Source organism: Typopeltis vanoorti, chromosome 9, assembly GCF_054136105.1.
Source record: "Typopeltis vanoorti isolate ZY-2024b chromosome 9, IOZ_Tvanoo_1.0, whole genome shotgun sequence".
Taxonomy (NCBI): Eukaryota; Metazoa; Arthropoda; class Arachnida; order Uropygi; family Thelyphonidae; genus Typopeltis; species Typopeltis vanoorti.
In genome coordinates this window covers 46,483,259-46,499,514 of record NC_143557.1, presented here as the reverse complement: position 1 = coordinate 46,499,514, position 16,256 = coordinate 46,483,259, and the positions used below count along the sequence as shown (strand labels likewise).

General features: G+C 34.9%; 1 protein-coding gene and 1 non-coding gene across 2 annotated transcripts in view; both read left to right on the top strand.

Moving 5' to 3' along the window:
* The window catches only part of LOC150103014 (DNA-dependent protein kinase catalytic subunit-like), a 168,098-nt gene that overhangs the window by 97,464 nt on the left and 54,378 nt on the right, over positions 1–16,256 (top strand). The window lies entirely within an intron of this gene.
* On the top strand, positions 10,767–10,886 carry LOC150103015 (U6atac minor spliceosomal RNA). The gene has a single exon (XR_016548892.1). It is a non-coding gene; the product is annotated as a U6atac minor spliceosomal RNA (small nuclear RNA).

Here is a 16,256-nt window from a genome sequence, read left to right as displayed (position 1 = left end):
TCTCATCACCATCCCAGTCAAAAGGCAGGAACTATTAAAACACTGGTTCATCGGGCCTACTCTTTTTGTTCTTCAGACGATCTTTTACAGAAAGAACTGCAATATATTACTTTTTCCTTTCTATCTAATGACTATAAGAATTGCTTCATTAAAAGAACTTTGAATAGTTTTAATATGTCTTCCTCTTCAAGCACAAAAGAAATAACGTGCATTCCTATCCCTTATGTACAAGGCATCAGTGAACGTATAGCAAAAGTTTTAAAACCACTGAATATTTTTGTTGCCTTTCGACCGTTTAGAAAAATCTCCACCTTTCTCACTTCTCCTAAGGACAAGCTTCCACATCTTAATGATCCAGGTGTCTACCAGATTCCGTGCTCTTGTGGATTATCTTATTTCGGACAAACAGGAAGATCTGCCTCTATTCGGCTAGAAGAACACCAATCTTATATTGAATACTTAAAACCTGAAAAGTCTGGACTTGCAGAACATGCCATCTTCACTAGACATAGAGTTCATTGGAGAAAGACAAGAGTTCTTCACAAAAGTCGGTTCCTCATAGAACCCCTTTATAAAGAAACATGTGAAACTCTGCTTCATTCTCCTAACTTAAACAGATCCAACGGCTTACGTCTGTTTCTTTTATGGGAGATAGTACTTTACAAATCAGCTAATCTTTCCTAACTTTTTATTGTATTGATTTTTTTTTAAAAATTTTTTATTTATTTGTTTTTTTTTTTTTTAGGAAATTTATTGACCTTTTTGGTTATCTTACACCAGCTACTTAGGTAGCGCTTTTTGGAATTGTCAGTTATTGTTTAATTTGAGCTTAATATGTACTGAAGATGCCTGTGACACACAGGCAAAAATTATACTATTAAATAATCTTTGTACGTGAGATTTTTCCGTCATTAATTTTGTAGCGATGACTTTTGTTTTCTTTTGTGAAATTTTTGAATTGTATTGTTGGCTTATTTTATTTAATTTGTAAACTGATTTTTTAAGGTCATCTTCATTGTCTTTTAATATAATCTGATCAGCTACATACGGCATTGTATTGATAACAGTTGTTCTGTTATCAATTGTTATAATAATTATTATTATATAATTGTTATTTTTCATATTTTAATAATCTTATCAATATATATATATATATATATATATATATATATATATATATTGAATAGAGTTAGAGATAAGCTACATCTCCTATCTGACACCCTGATTTATTTCAATCTCTTCTGTTAATTAACTGTAACTGTATTTTTGTATCTCTATATAATCTTTGCATAGTTTGTACCAAATGTAATGGATATTCTTGTTTTTTCATTATATTTCATAGTTTTTCTCTCTATATTTTATCAAAAGCTTTCTTGTAATCTATAAAGGCCATATGAGTCTCAAAATTAAATTCTCATCTTTTTTTTTCAATAATTTGTTTTAACATATAAATATTGTCTATGCATGATCTTCCATGTCTGAGGGCCATTTTGTTTTTCTGAGAGTAGACTGCAATATTTCTAAGTCTTTTATTCAGGATTTTACTAAATGTTGTAACATTCTATTTTATAAGTATGTCCCAAGAATCTTGGTGAGCTTTCTGTGTTATGGTTTTAGCTGTATTTCTTTTGTTTCCTTTGTATGTTTTTGAAGGAGTGATTTGTATGCTATTTGTTTTTCTTTTATTGCATTTTCTATATCTGTGTTCCTGATTTTTAATGTTTTTCTTTTTAATATTTTATTTTTCTTTTCAAGTCAAGTACTTCAGAGGCTGCTTTATGGATGATCTTTATTAAAGTTTTCCATTCTTCTTCTTCTGTATCTTCATCGATTTGGGCTTCTTTTAGGTAATCTGTTAATTGCGATTGATATAGCATTCTAATGCTTTCTTCTTGTAATAAATATACTTTGCATACTTGTTCTATTTCTTGTTTTTTTCTATTTACTCTTTCTCCATTTTGCTAATATTTCTATTTTAGAGACTACTAAGTAATGATCTGAAAACTTTCACTTCCTCTTTAAATATGTACATCTCTCACTTCATAAGTGAGAGATGTACATATTTACAGAGGTTTCTAATTTCTCATTACTAATCAGAAACCTTACTGGTTTCTGATTAGTAATGATATAATCAATTATAGATATTGTTCCTCTGCCATTCCAAGTTTATATATATATATATATTTTTTTTTTTTTGAAAAAAGTATTGGTTATTTTAAAATTATTGAAAGCACAGAAGTCTAATAGTTCTCGACATTGTTATTCATTCAAATTTCTCCATATTTTCCTAAGATATTTGGGATTGGATTATTTCCAACTCGAGCATTAAGATCTCCTGATATTAATATATAATCATTTTTATTATATTTATTTAACTGATTTTGTAGTTCCTACCTTCTTCAGGGCATATGCTCTTATGATATTTAAGTAGCTTCTATTTGTTTTAAATTTAACTGGTATAATCTGATCATTTACAAAATTGTACTTTTGTTTTCTGTTTTTCCATTTATTATTGATTAAAATGACCACACCACTAGAAGCTCTGATATGTTAGTCCATTCCAATATATACCATAGTAATCATATATATCTTTTATTCCCTTTGATTTATTTTTTGTTTCTGCTATCATGGCTATATTAATGTTTTCAGTTGTTTTACTAATTCTAATTCCTTTGTTTTATGCTTTGTACATTCCATGTGGCTACATTTAAAATGGCCGAAATTCCCAATCTGTTACTTGTATACTTACTTGGTCATTTTCCATTGTATTGGTCAGATGAATTTTCCAATTCAAGCATCTGAGTTATAGAAATTTTTTACTTGGTAAGGTAACCAGCTTTACACAAAATCCCCAACCTGGAGGATCAGGATATCTTTCTTAGTCTGACCCCCCTACCTCTCAACCTGTCCAGCTAGGGAGGCCCTACCAGTAGTTTAGCTACCACTGAGGTCATTAGTGCATGCTAGCCTCCTTACCGTGTCAAGGTGGAGATACCATTAAGCAGGATCTGTATATTATTATACTGATATGTATAAAAAAATTATTTTATATTGTTAATTAACTTATATATTTATATATATTTTATTTATTTTTATTTTTTCACCAGAGGTCATGGTAGGGTAAATGATTAAGAAAGTATTTAGATTTATCTTACTTTTGTGTAGTGTCTGTAAGATTATGATTAGAAATCTATAGGAAAGAAAACCATGCAAGTGGGTACCTACAAGCAGTTTCCTTCCATCACCTTCAACAAAAAATTAGGTATAATCAAAACTTTGAAAAATAGAGCTTTAAACATATAAAAAAAAATGATGGCATCAAACAAAATCAAGAACTTCAAATCCAATTTCATCAGTTCCTCCAAATGGATACTCAAAAATAAAATAAAAATAAATAAACTTTTATTTTATAATGAACCACCCCTTGATAACATAGAAATTAATTACAAAGGCACATCTATTCTATACCTTATGTATCAAGATAAATAGCCAAATTATTAAAGTATTTCTGCAATCAACATAAGAATGGCATTCAAATCAGTAGATATTATGAAGCTTTCTATACTTCCTTAACAACAAAAGTTCCATTTTATAAACACACGGGTGTATACAAGATTCCTTGCTGTCATAGAAAGATATATCAGACTGGGAGAGGTTTCGAAATTCTCAGCAAAGAACATGGGTGATGTTGAAAACAAATGAAAAGAAAAAAGTGGACCCATAGTTAATATCCTCAAACAACATCAGGTGGTAAATTGGCAGGCATTCTCCATGCCATTCTTAGAAGAAAATTACTTCAACAGGTTGTTCTAGGAGTCCTCCAAAGTTATTTGCTCAAAAGGCACACCAAATAGAAATCAAGGAATGATTCTTCACAACATCTGGAAATCATTAATTAACATGTGTAAAATTCAACAAACCTGTCCTATGCCAGCAGTCACATACAGAGATAACACAACAATGGAGAGACTGCATGTAACATGCCTAATGATACTCTTGATTAGACTATCATTGCAGTCTTTTCAACTATAGATATTAACTGCTGTTGGAAAATGTTTAATTTTTTGCCGTGTTTTTATTTATGTTAAGTTCCTTCCCGATGATGCTGTTAGTAATATAGACATTGAAACACGTAGAAGAAATACATCTATAGTATGCCTACACTTCATAGAACCGGGTCTGGCAGACTGCCAAAAATAGTCAATTCATGCTGAAGGGGAGAAAGAAATAAAGGATGTAAAAATTGGAATCACGTGAAATCATGTGCTTTATACATAAAATTTTCCAACTGTTATACAAGCAAAATAGTTACCACTTCAAAAATACAATGTTCATAAAAGAAAAGTTAATTTTCTGACATGCAATAATAAACAACTCATCCCACAAGACTGATTGATTACCCTGTTATCATATTGGATTCTCCTTCTTCTGACACTTACAGAAGTGTCGATGGGTCTCGCATCTGTGGACGTACACTAGTATAAATAAAAAATTGCTTAAGAGTTTGCATTGAGGCTGTATATTGCACGTCATCAGATGTTCTGTTTCTGCATTATGTCTCTTTAGATATTTTCGTGGACAATTTTCTGCTGATTTGGCTAATTATCATTTCTCCACTTTCTTTCAAGACTGTAAGAACACAAATTGCTGCCAAACATGCATTGGTTTGCTGGTAAACATATATTTGCAATCCAGCTAGACTTCCCAAACCGATGTTGATTAGAAAAAAAATTGTTGAATCTCATTTAGAATTTGAAGAAACTTTATATGTACTTTTTTTAACTGATGGCGAGTTGACTTATTTCATATGGAGGATGACAGGGTTTGTCATCCTGCAAAACAGCAAACTGTCCAGAAGAAATACGTGCAATTAGCAGTTGCAATCCTTATATTCTTAGTTGGTTTGGCCGTAATTTAACAAAACCCCACCTTTTTCATTCTGTCTAATTTTGTTCTTTAGGAAAAATCTCTCTCACTCTGTCTTTCTTAAAGACTTAAAGACAGCCGTTGAAAAAAACACAGATTTCTTCTTCTTCCTTCTTGCCTATATATATAGTATTAACGCATGTTATAGGTTTTGATGTTTGCATGGGTCAGATTTAAAAAAAAAAGTCTCCTGTTTTCCAGTATTATGTATACCTCTTGTTAGGATTTCTTTACAGTTTTGGTGACGTTAATGATAGATTACAGAGCCTTTAGCACCATTTATATTATGTTTTAGCACATTAATCCAAATTAACCTAATTCATTAATTAATCCACTTCAGCATATTACAAATAACGTGATTTTGTTAAGGTGGGAGATGTCATATTGTAATAAGAATTAGCTAACATGCTTTAGATCACCATACTTTAGCTAACATACTTTAGATCAAAAATTTAGTATGTTCATAGATTAAATTTTAATTATTTAAAAAATTTACAGAGATACCAAGAAGAGTTAACTACTACTCATGTACAGCCATCTTAATTACATGTCCTTAATTTCTTAAATTAGGGATAAAAGTCCTTTGCCGGCCTAGTTAGCCAAGTTGTTAGTGTATTTGCTCTCCAGCCAAAAGGCTGCAGGTTTGAATCCCATGTTTGTGATTGTCTGTGAAAATATAAGTGTTGTTGTCCAGCCATTGCAAAATGGTAATGGTAGCGGTGAGCAGTAGATGGTGTCATGTAGATTATAATGGTAATTACAGTTCACTGTATTTGGTGGAGATGGAGAGTTGTGGAATAGGTGCCTTCCCTTGATGGTAGGGCACCCATTCCAGCCTGTAATAATAATAATAATACAGAATCCCAAAAATGAATGTCTCCTGATTATAATTGAAATAGTGAATGAAAAAAAGGAAGGATTAAATTTTATGTATAAGATTTAAATAATAAAACATTTTAAAAGAAAACAAAAGAATGTGTGATATCTGAGAACAGTAAGCCTAAAGAAATTCACATTGCACACCATCTGAGACAGTGCTAAAAAATAAAAGAAACTTGTTTAGCAGGAATAATTGCTGGTACTTCAAAGCCAATTAAAACAAGGCATAAAAAATAGAAGAGATGGAAAGACTGTTGAGTGTGTGGATTGAAAATCAAACAAAAGAAGTGATTGGGAACAAGCATTCTCTCAATTAAAGAAAAGGATTAGTTGTATGTGAAGACTAAAGAAAAAGTTCCAAATCCTGTAGAAGTGGCTCCATTTAGAGATTTATTTATTTATTAGGAATTTAAGATGTTCAAAAACTATCATAGCATATTTATCAGGTTTGTTGTTACTATTATTATTTAGTATATCACTTAAGTTTTGCCCCTAACCCTATTTTTTGTATAGGATCTGTTATTTTTATTGAAATTATTGGAATTCAGTAATGTGGTGATTTACATACGAAGCATAAGCATGCTTTGTATGTAAATTGTGTATGTTCTCCTGGCTGGTTTGCCCCTATATGCTAGATGAAGAACTCATTTTCAGTAGAATAAAACTCTTCCACCTCCATTTGAGACTGGTTGACTCACCTTTATTTGATAAACCAGGATAAACGTTCTAAAGTTTTTTACCTTGGGTATAATAATATAAATAAAGATACCAAGCTATTTTAAACTTGGTTTTACTCCATTTCCTAAGTAAGCAAACAGACAAATAAGTCAAGTTTGCACCTGCACGTAGTGTGAGTCTAACTGACCCACAAGGTAGTGCAAGTCTAGGCAACTCATGGTAAAACTGGTATAAGCTCTGATCACTATTCTTAATATTTACCCTTAATGCAAAGCCCATCTCCTTGAGGAGATGTATGATGCTATGCATTAAAGGCAAGGGGACACTACCCAGACTGGTTTCGACCTTTATTGAGGTCTTATCAGTGGGAGCCAGGTTTAGAAATACCAAGGTTAAGTAATACAGAGCTTATAAGTATTTTACCAAAACAAGTTACCAAAAGGTGCTTTGACCTTATTAAATAAAAATCTCAGGATGAGGGATAGATGTAGAAAGTTTTTTACCTTGGGTATAATAATATAAATAAAGATACCAAGCTATTTTAAACCTTTATTTTAAACTTAAAATAAAGGTTTGACTTTATTAAACTTAACTTTAATAAGGTCAAAGCACCTTTTGGTAACTTGCTTTGGTAAAATACTTATAAGCTCTGTATTACTGAACCTTGGTATTTCTAAACCTGGCTCCCACTGATAAGACCTCAATAAAGGTAAAAACCGGTGTGAGTAGTGTCCCCCTTGCCTTTAATGCATAGCATCATACATCTCCTCAAGACTTTGCATTAAGGGTAAATATTAAGAATAGTGATCAGAGCTTATACCACCTTTACCACGAATTGCCTAGACTTGCACTACCTTGTGGGTCAGTTAGACTCACACTATGTGCAGGTGCAAACTTGACTTATTTGTTTGTTTGCTTACTTAGGAAATGGAGTAAAACCAGCTTTAAAATAGCTTGGTATCTTTATTTATATATTTGTCCAGGCTGTTGCTGCTTAACAGCTGGCAAAATCTACTTGACACTGTGAGTGGGGGAGTGTATTTGTTGAGCTCTTGGTTGCAATTATGCTAGCTAAAACCTTAAATATTAATTTGACTGCTCTGAAACACTTTAATAGGCTAAAAATATAATTCATGAATTCATCCATATTTTAAAGTTATACTTCCAATATTTTACAGTCTTATTTCTGTAATTTGCTGCAACATTAGAAGTTTTACTACCTAAATGCAAAGAAGATTGATGTAATTTGGATATTGTATTTAATATTTATTAGAGATTACATTATTTTGAATTTTCCATTTGAACCACTGTTAATTAAAAGAGCATTTTAAATTCACTATTTATCTATATAAAGTGAGTAATTTTTAGTTTTTATTTCAGTTATTCAGTTTTATTCATTTTTCAATTCATATAAGAACATAAGCAGCTGGTGGTCAACACTCTCATACAATTCAGCTCCAAAGTTATTGAACCTACTTGTCACTGTTTAGAAGTGACTGTTTCACTTTTTGTCCTTCTCCTTCATTCCTTCCACCTGCACTCTTTAGAAGAGTCTTCCCTATACTGTTTTTCCCCAGTGAGTACAATCCTGAGCTCTTCAAGAAAGACATTAACAAATTCCTTTCTTCTCTTTAACCTCTTGCCTTAACATGTCGCCATCATAGGTCTTGGGACCTCTCATGTGCTCTTATTATTATTATTTACGGCATCTCCATGGAGTCCGGAGACTCATTGCGGGAGACCCAAATCAACCATCATACACACAAATCCTATTATATCTCTCATTGAATCCGTTCACCATCAGGGAACTTGCAACCAATTCTGGCAATCCATTTCACTCACTCGCTGCTCTCCATGCAAAAAATCAGGTCCACACGCCTCTACTAACCATACTCTTACACTACTTCCATGGATGTCCCCTATTTCTCTATTTGTAATATATTGAAAAATTTCACTTGCATCAATTTTATAAAACCCCTTGAATATCTTCAAAGTTTCAATCATGTTCCCTCTTTTCCGCCTATTAACTAAACTTTGTAATCGATAAACCTTCAACTTATTCTCATAGGGAGTATTCCAGATGAAATCCAGATTACTACATATCTTTGTGCAGTAGTCAAGATAAGGCCGAATCATAGCCTTATAAAGAGGGGATAATAAGTTCCTTATCTTTACTTGTTAGCTAGTTTTTCAATTAGATAAAAAGTAAAGATTTTCTTTATTAGTGTTTCAACATCCAAGTAATTCTTTGAGCTATTTTACCAACTTTTGCAATATGCTCTCTGAACTGTAACTCTTTGTCCATCATTATCCTAAAATCCCTAGCCTCATCAGTTTCCTGCAAACCAATACCATCAGTATGATACATCATACAATGCATTTATTTAAATCATCCTGCAGGATATCTACATCACCTTTATCAACTATTGCTCTTCCCAGTTTTGCATCATCAGCAAACAATGGAATATTCCCTCTCGAATCTTTCCCTATGTCATTGATATACAAATTAAAGAGTAGTGGCCCTAGTACCGAACCCTGACTGGTCACCACCATCATTCTCCTAGACTCCACTCCACCATATACTACTCTCTGGTATCTGCCCTTCACCCTCCCCTTATTCATGCTACTAGCCTCATATCCATTCCCATTTGCTCCAGTTTTTGTAATAGTTTTCCATGTGGTATTCTGTCAAATGCCTTGGCAAAGTCGAGCAGTATCATGGTGTAGCCATTAACTCTATCCAGTTCTACTTTATTATAAAATGTGAATAAGTTACTAAGACAGGAACTACCCTTTATAAAGCCATGCTGCCTGTTATAGAGTTTCGCATCCCTATCCATTCACTTTTCCAAATCAACCACTTCTGATATTAATTGGTCTGTAGTTTGCTACCTCTGTCATGGAGCCACTTTATACAATGGTACTTACCCTCTTTCCACTCCTTTGGAACCCTACCAGAGCCAAGACAGATTTAACAGCTTCACCAGAGGCAATGCCAGTTCTCTTGCACATTCACATAGTACACGGGCTGGTATGTTATCCAGTCCACTGCTATATTCACATTCATATTTTGTAATATGCTGAGCAACTCTTGTTCATCTACTTAAATGTTTATATGCATCTCTGTAACATCAGTACTGTAAAATCACCATCTGGATGATACACCTTTGCAAAATGATCACTCAGCAACTCAACTATTTCTTTTGGATGAGCATTGTTTAAAGTCATTTTACCATAGTCGTTTTCCTCTTACTTGCTACATAATGAAAAAATTCATCTGCATTTACTTTGGCCTGTTTAGCTAATTCTCTCTCATGGTTTGATTTGGCCTTCCTTACCATGCTAGTCGCCCTTCTTGCTTATACTGTGCACTGTTCATGAGTATGCTGATCGCTTTTTTTCTTTATATTTCTCCATAATGTTTTATTTTTTTTGCAGCTCTCGTTTTATATCCTTACTCACCCATTTAATTCCAACTTGATTTATCCAAAATATACACAGGTTCATCCAGGATTGTTGGGCTATTATTTTTTAAACAAAAGTAACAATACTTGGTGATGAATCTACAGTTTGATAATGTAGAACTTTAAATTTTACCAGTTCTTCAAATTCCCACCTTAACCTTATCTTCATCCATTAGTTCAAATTACATATAGTTTCATCATGGTAATTGCATGATATTACACTCAGTAAACTCTAACTCCAAATTTCCAAAGCTAAGACTTTGGAAATCGCCAGCAACATTAAGAATTGTTTTGAGTACTTTGACTGTCGAAAGTATTGTTCTTAAACTAATTTAAAGGTCTCCATTATTTAATATATTTTTTAAAGATTCAATTCAATATTCATCTTAAAAATTGTTTTTGACTTAGTAAAAGTTAGTGTTTATAAGATTTATAGAAGTCTTCGTTTGAGTTTAGAGGTTAAGCATAATCATTTATTCATGCTAGTAAATTTTGTTTTCTATTTAGAATAAAATAAAATTTTATTTAACTAATAAACAATGCACATCATTAAAAATTCATGAAATATTTGAGTATATTGCCATGTATTCCATGCAGTTTAATGATAAGGCATGGTAATTGTATGCACAGTTGAGAATCACTATTTGTTCATAGAATGAACTTATCAATATTTTGAAATGAACAAATAAGAAATTAATAGTATATTTTTACCATGTGTATTCATGGTAAAAATATGCTATTAATTTACCATGTGTATTCATGGTATTCTCATGAATCCATCTATATCATATGCAATTCATGAAAAAGAGTAAAATTCATAACCTGCATGAAAGGAGAGAAGGTTAGCACTCCCCTTGATAAGGACTGACCGGCCTCTTGGCCTAATACATAAGTTTATGGCACTGCTGCTTACTTTGCGGCACTTAACCAATTTTTGTTGTGGTTAAGGTGTTGGAGAGGCCGGTGAGAACCAGGATTCAGAATTCAGTTGACAATAGTGGTGTTTTCTTTGATGGACAGCATGGATTTGCTAAAGGGAGGTCAGGTTTTAGTAATCTACTTACTTATTGTTTATTATTTTAACGGTATAATAGAACACAGAAACTAAGTAAATAATTAATTTATTAACTTGATGCTGATATTTCGCTGGTATTATAACCATCATCTTCAGAGCACAAAAACACTGTTTGTCACAATATGCGAGACTAAAACAACATGGATTACTTAAACAAAATTGTAGCAGATTTTAATTAGATTACTTAAACAAAAACACAAAGACTAGAGTCCTGATTTTGGCGCCCTCTATCTGAAAAAAAAACAACAACGCTATCATATATTACTAGAGTCCTAGAAAAGTGCTAGTTTTTTCTTAATATAACTGTCTCCCAGATCTTCGGCAAGTTAATACAGCCATATTTGTTGAGATTTGGAGTGTGTTTTAGGGCTTCTGTCGCCTCTAAGAACAATCTCTTTGATTTATATGGGTTTCTGTGTAGTACTTTTGTGTTTTTCCAGTTGATCCTGTGTGCAGGGGTATCCAGAGCATGGTCTGCTAGGCCCGACTTCCCATAATGATAATTCCGGACGTATCGTTTATGTTCGCTGATGCGGATATTCACAGTTCTTCCTGTTTGACCGTGGTAGGCTTGATTGCATGAGCAGGGTACTTGGTAGACTCCTGGATGTGATAAAGGAGGAATGCTGTCCTTGGGTGAGCGGATGAGGGTGGCTAATTTGCTACATGGTCTGAATGTAGTGCGTAGTTTATGTTTATTGAGAATTCTTGAGATCTTTTCGGATGTGCCTTTAATGTAAGGGATGATGACTGTTTTGTTGTAGTTCTCTGTGGTGGATGGTGGGAGGGGTTTCTTAGGAGTGTTTAGTATTTTGTTTATTTTTTGTGGATTGTAGCCGTTGGCCAAGAAGGTGTGGCGTAAGTGAGTCAGTTCAGCAGTAAGAGCCTTGTCATTTGAACAGATTGCTCTCGCTCTGTGGGTTAGCATTTTTAATATGCCATATTGTTGAGAAGGATGATGGTGTGATTGTTTGTGTAAGTATCTGCCTGTATGTGTGGGTTTTCTGAAAACTGAAAATGATAAGGAACCATCTGGGAGACGTGTGATGAGTGTATCCAGGAAGGGCAGACAGTTGTTGGCTTCCAGTTCCATAGTAAAGTGGATTTTTGGATGTTGGCTATTTAAATGTGCTAAGAATGTTTTCAATGTCTCAGGGCCATGTGGCCAAATAGCAAGCACATCATCAACATAGCGTAGCCAAAGCGTTGGTTTGAGAGTGGCTGTATCGATTGCTTGTTTTTCCAGGTGTTCTATGTAAAAGTTGGCTGGGGGGGAAAAGGGGGAGCCCATGGCTGTCCCATCAATTTGTTTGTATATTTTCCCTTTCCATGTGAAATATCCTGCATGTATTGTGAATTTGAATAGTTCAAATATATCAGGGGGAAGTGTGACTTCAGTAGATTGAGGGTTTCTATTAGTGGTACATTTGTGAATAGTGAAGTGATGTCAAAGCTTACTATTAAGTCTGAGCTTTTTAGGGTGAGGTGTTGTAAGATGCTTTTTAGGTGTGCTGAATTTTTGACAAAGGAGGGAGAATTGTTAGTGAGAGTGGCTAGTAGCTTTGCTAAATGTCTAGCCAGTTTGTATGTGGGACTATTTATACTGTCCACAATTGGGTGTAGGGGTGTGCCTGGTTTGTGAATTTTTGGTGATCCATAGATCCTCGGTGTTTTAACATGGAAGGGTTTGAGTTTGTTAACTGTGTCTTTGGGCCAGGAAGTGACTTTTTTTAATAATTTTCATGCCTTATTCTTTTGTGTGTTGGTGGGATTGCGATCTATAATTTTGTATGTTGACTGATCTTGTAATAGTGTGTGCATTTTGTTTTCATATTCAGTTGTGTCCATCACCACGGTTGCATTTCCTTTGTCTGCTTTTGTTATGGTAATCTGGCTGTTGTTGTGTAGCTCTTTTATAGCAATGAATTCCTTATGTGGGATATTATTTTTGGGAGGCTTGGACTTGATTAGGATGTTGGCCACATCTAAACGTATGTTGTTAGCTATTGTTGGAGGCAGGTCGTAAATTCCTCGTTCGATGGACGCCATTATTTCGGCTTTTGGAACTTGCTTGGGAGTTATGGCAAAGTTGTGCCCTCGACTTAAAGCAGTCGTGGCTTCTTTGCTTAAGGTGAGTGACGATAGATTCACGACGACGAGGTCTTGTTGTAATTGCGGTCGTTGTATGGTGTTCCGTTGTTGTAGATTTTCGAACTTCTTTTGGTGCCGATTTTTGACTCTGTCGAATTCTTTTTTTGCCGTTGCGTCGGTGATGTTCTCTAAGATCTGCCAAAGTTCCGTATTTAGAATATTATGCAGTGATTCTCGTAATGCGCTGATGGTTGTATTTGCTTGTGCTAATTCCCGGCGAGTGGTGTTAATTTGTTCGCGTAAAAGTGCTACACTCGCTTGTTTATAGATGCGTTGGGCTTTGGCCGAGTGGAACTTGTTTTTGATTTTAAAACAGTTCGGTATTAATTTGGTGTCTAAGCACCTCTTTAAGAAGGCTAACCTGTTTAGTTGCCGCGCCAATTTCAACTTCCACTTACCATATCGTCGTGTCTTGCGTACGATATCGTCTCCGTGAAGAATCCTTAAACGTGTGGACAGACTTATGTGTTTGTCGAACATATTGTTTATTATTTTAACGGTATAATAGAACACAGAAACTAAGTAATTAATTAATTTATTAACTTGATGCTGATATTTCGCTGGTATTATAACCATCATCTTCAGAGCACAAAAACACTGTTTGTCACAATATGCGAGACTAAAACAACATGGATTACTTAAACAAAATTGTAGCAGATTTTAATTAGATTACTTAAACAAAAACACAAAGACTAGAGTCCTGATTTTGGCGCCCTCTATCTGAAAAAAAAACAACAACGCTATCATATATTACTAGAGTCCTAGAAAAGTGCTAGTTTTTTCTTAATATAACTGTCTCCCAGATCTTCGGCAAGTTAATACAGCCATATTTGTTGAGATTTGGAGTGTGTTTTAGGGCTTCTGTCGCCTCTAAGAACAATCTCTTTGATTTATATGGGTTTCTGTGTAGTACTTTTGTGTTTTTCCAGTTGATCCTGTGTGCAGGGGTATCCAGAGCATGGTCTGCTAGGCCCGACTTCCCATAATGATAATTCCGGACGTATCGTTTATGTTCGCTGATGCGGATATTCACAGTTCTTCCTGTTTGACCGTGGTAGGCTTGATTGCATGAGCAGGGTACTTGGTAGACTCCTGGATGTGATAAAGGAGGAATGCTGTCCTTGGGTGAGCGGATGAGGGTGGCTAATTTGCTACATGGTCTGAATGTAGTGCGTAGTTTATGTTTATTGAGAATTCTTGAGATCTTTTCGGATGTGCCTTTAATGTAAGGGATGATGACTGTTTTGTTGTAGTTCTCTGTGGTGGATGGTGGGAGGGGTTTCTTAGGAGTGTTTAGTATTTTGTTTATTTTTTGTGGATTGTAGCCGTTGGCCAAGAAGGTGTGGCGTAAGTGAGTCAGTTCAGCAGTAAGAGCCTTGTCATTTGAACAGATTGCTCTCGCTCTGTGGGTTAGCATTTTTAATATGCCATATTGTTGAGAAGGATGATGGTGTGATTGTTTGTGTAAGTATCTGCCTGTATGTGTGGGTTTTCTGAAAACTGAAAATGATAAGGAACCATCTGGGAGACGTGTGATGAGTGTATCCAGGAAGGGCAGACAGTTGTTGGCTTCCAGTTCCATAGTAAAGTGGATTTTTGGATGTTGGCTATTTAAATGTGCTAAGAATGTTTTCAATGTCTCAGGGCCATGTGGCCAAATAGCAAGCACATCATCAACATAGCGTAGCCAAAGCGTTGGTTTGAGAGTGGCTGTATCGATTGCTTGTTTTTCCAGGTGTTCTATGTAAAAGTTGGCTGGGGGGGAAAAGGGGGAGCCCATGGCTGTCCCATCAATTTGTTTGTATATTTTCCCTTTCCATGTGAAATATCCTGCATGTATTGTGAATTTGAATAGTTCAAATATATCAGGGGGAAGTGTGACTTCAGTAGATTGAGGGTTTCTATTAGTGGTACATTTGTGAATAGTGAAGTGATGTCAAAGCTTACTATTAAGTCTGAGCTTTTTAGGGTGAGGTGTTGTAAGATGCTTTTTAGGTGTGCTGAATTTTTGACAAAGGAGGGAGAATTGTTAGTGAGAGTGGCTAGTAGCTTTGCTAAATGTCTAGCCAGTTTGTATGTGGGACTATTTATACTGTCCACAATTGGGTGTAGGGGTGTGCCTGGTTTGTGAATTTTTGGTGATCCATAGATCCTCGGTGTTTTAACATGGAAGGGTTTGAGTTTGTTAACTGTGTCTTTGGGCCAGGAAGTGACTTTTTTTAATAATTTTCATGCCTTATTCTTTTGTGTGTTGGTGGGATTGCGATCTATAATTTTGTATGTTGACTGATCTTGTAATAGTGTGTGCATTTTGTTTTCATATTCAGTTGTGTCCATCACCACGGTTGCATTTCCTTTGTCTGCTTTTGTTATGGTAATCTGGCTGTTGTTGTGTAGCTCTTTTATAGCAATGAATTCCTTATGTGGGATATTATTTTTGGGAGGCTTGGACTTGATTAGGATGTTGGCCACATCTAAACGTATGTTGTTAGCTATTGTTGGAGGCAGGTCGTAAATTCCTCGTTCGATGGACGCCATTATTTCGGCTTTTGGAACTTGCTTGGGAGTTATGGCAAAGTTGTGCCCTCGACTTAAAGCAGTCGTGGCTTCTTTGCTTAAGGTGAGTGACGATAGATTCACGACGACGAGGTCTTGTTGTAATTGCGGTCGTTGTATGGTGTTCCGTTGTTGTAGATTTTCGAACTTCTTTTGGTGCCGATTTTTGACTCTGTCGAATTCTTTTTTTGCCGTTGCGTCGGTGATGTTCTCTAAGATCTGCCAAAGTTCCGTATTTAGAATATTATGCAGTGATTCTCGTAATGCGCTGATGGTTGTATTTGCTTGTGCTAATTCCCGGCGAGTGGTGTTAATTTGTTCGCGTAAAAGTGCTACACTCGCTTGTTTATAGATGCGTTGGGCTTTGGCCGAGTGGAACTTGTTTTTGATTTTAAAACAGTTCGGTATTAATTTGGTGTCTCAGCACCTCTTTAAGAAGGCTAACCTGTTTAGTTGCCGCGCCAATTTCAACTTCCACTTACCATATCGTCGTGTCTTGCGTACGATATCGTCTCCGTGAAGAATCC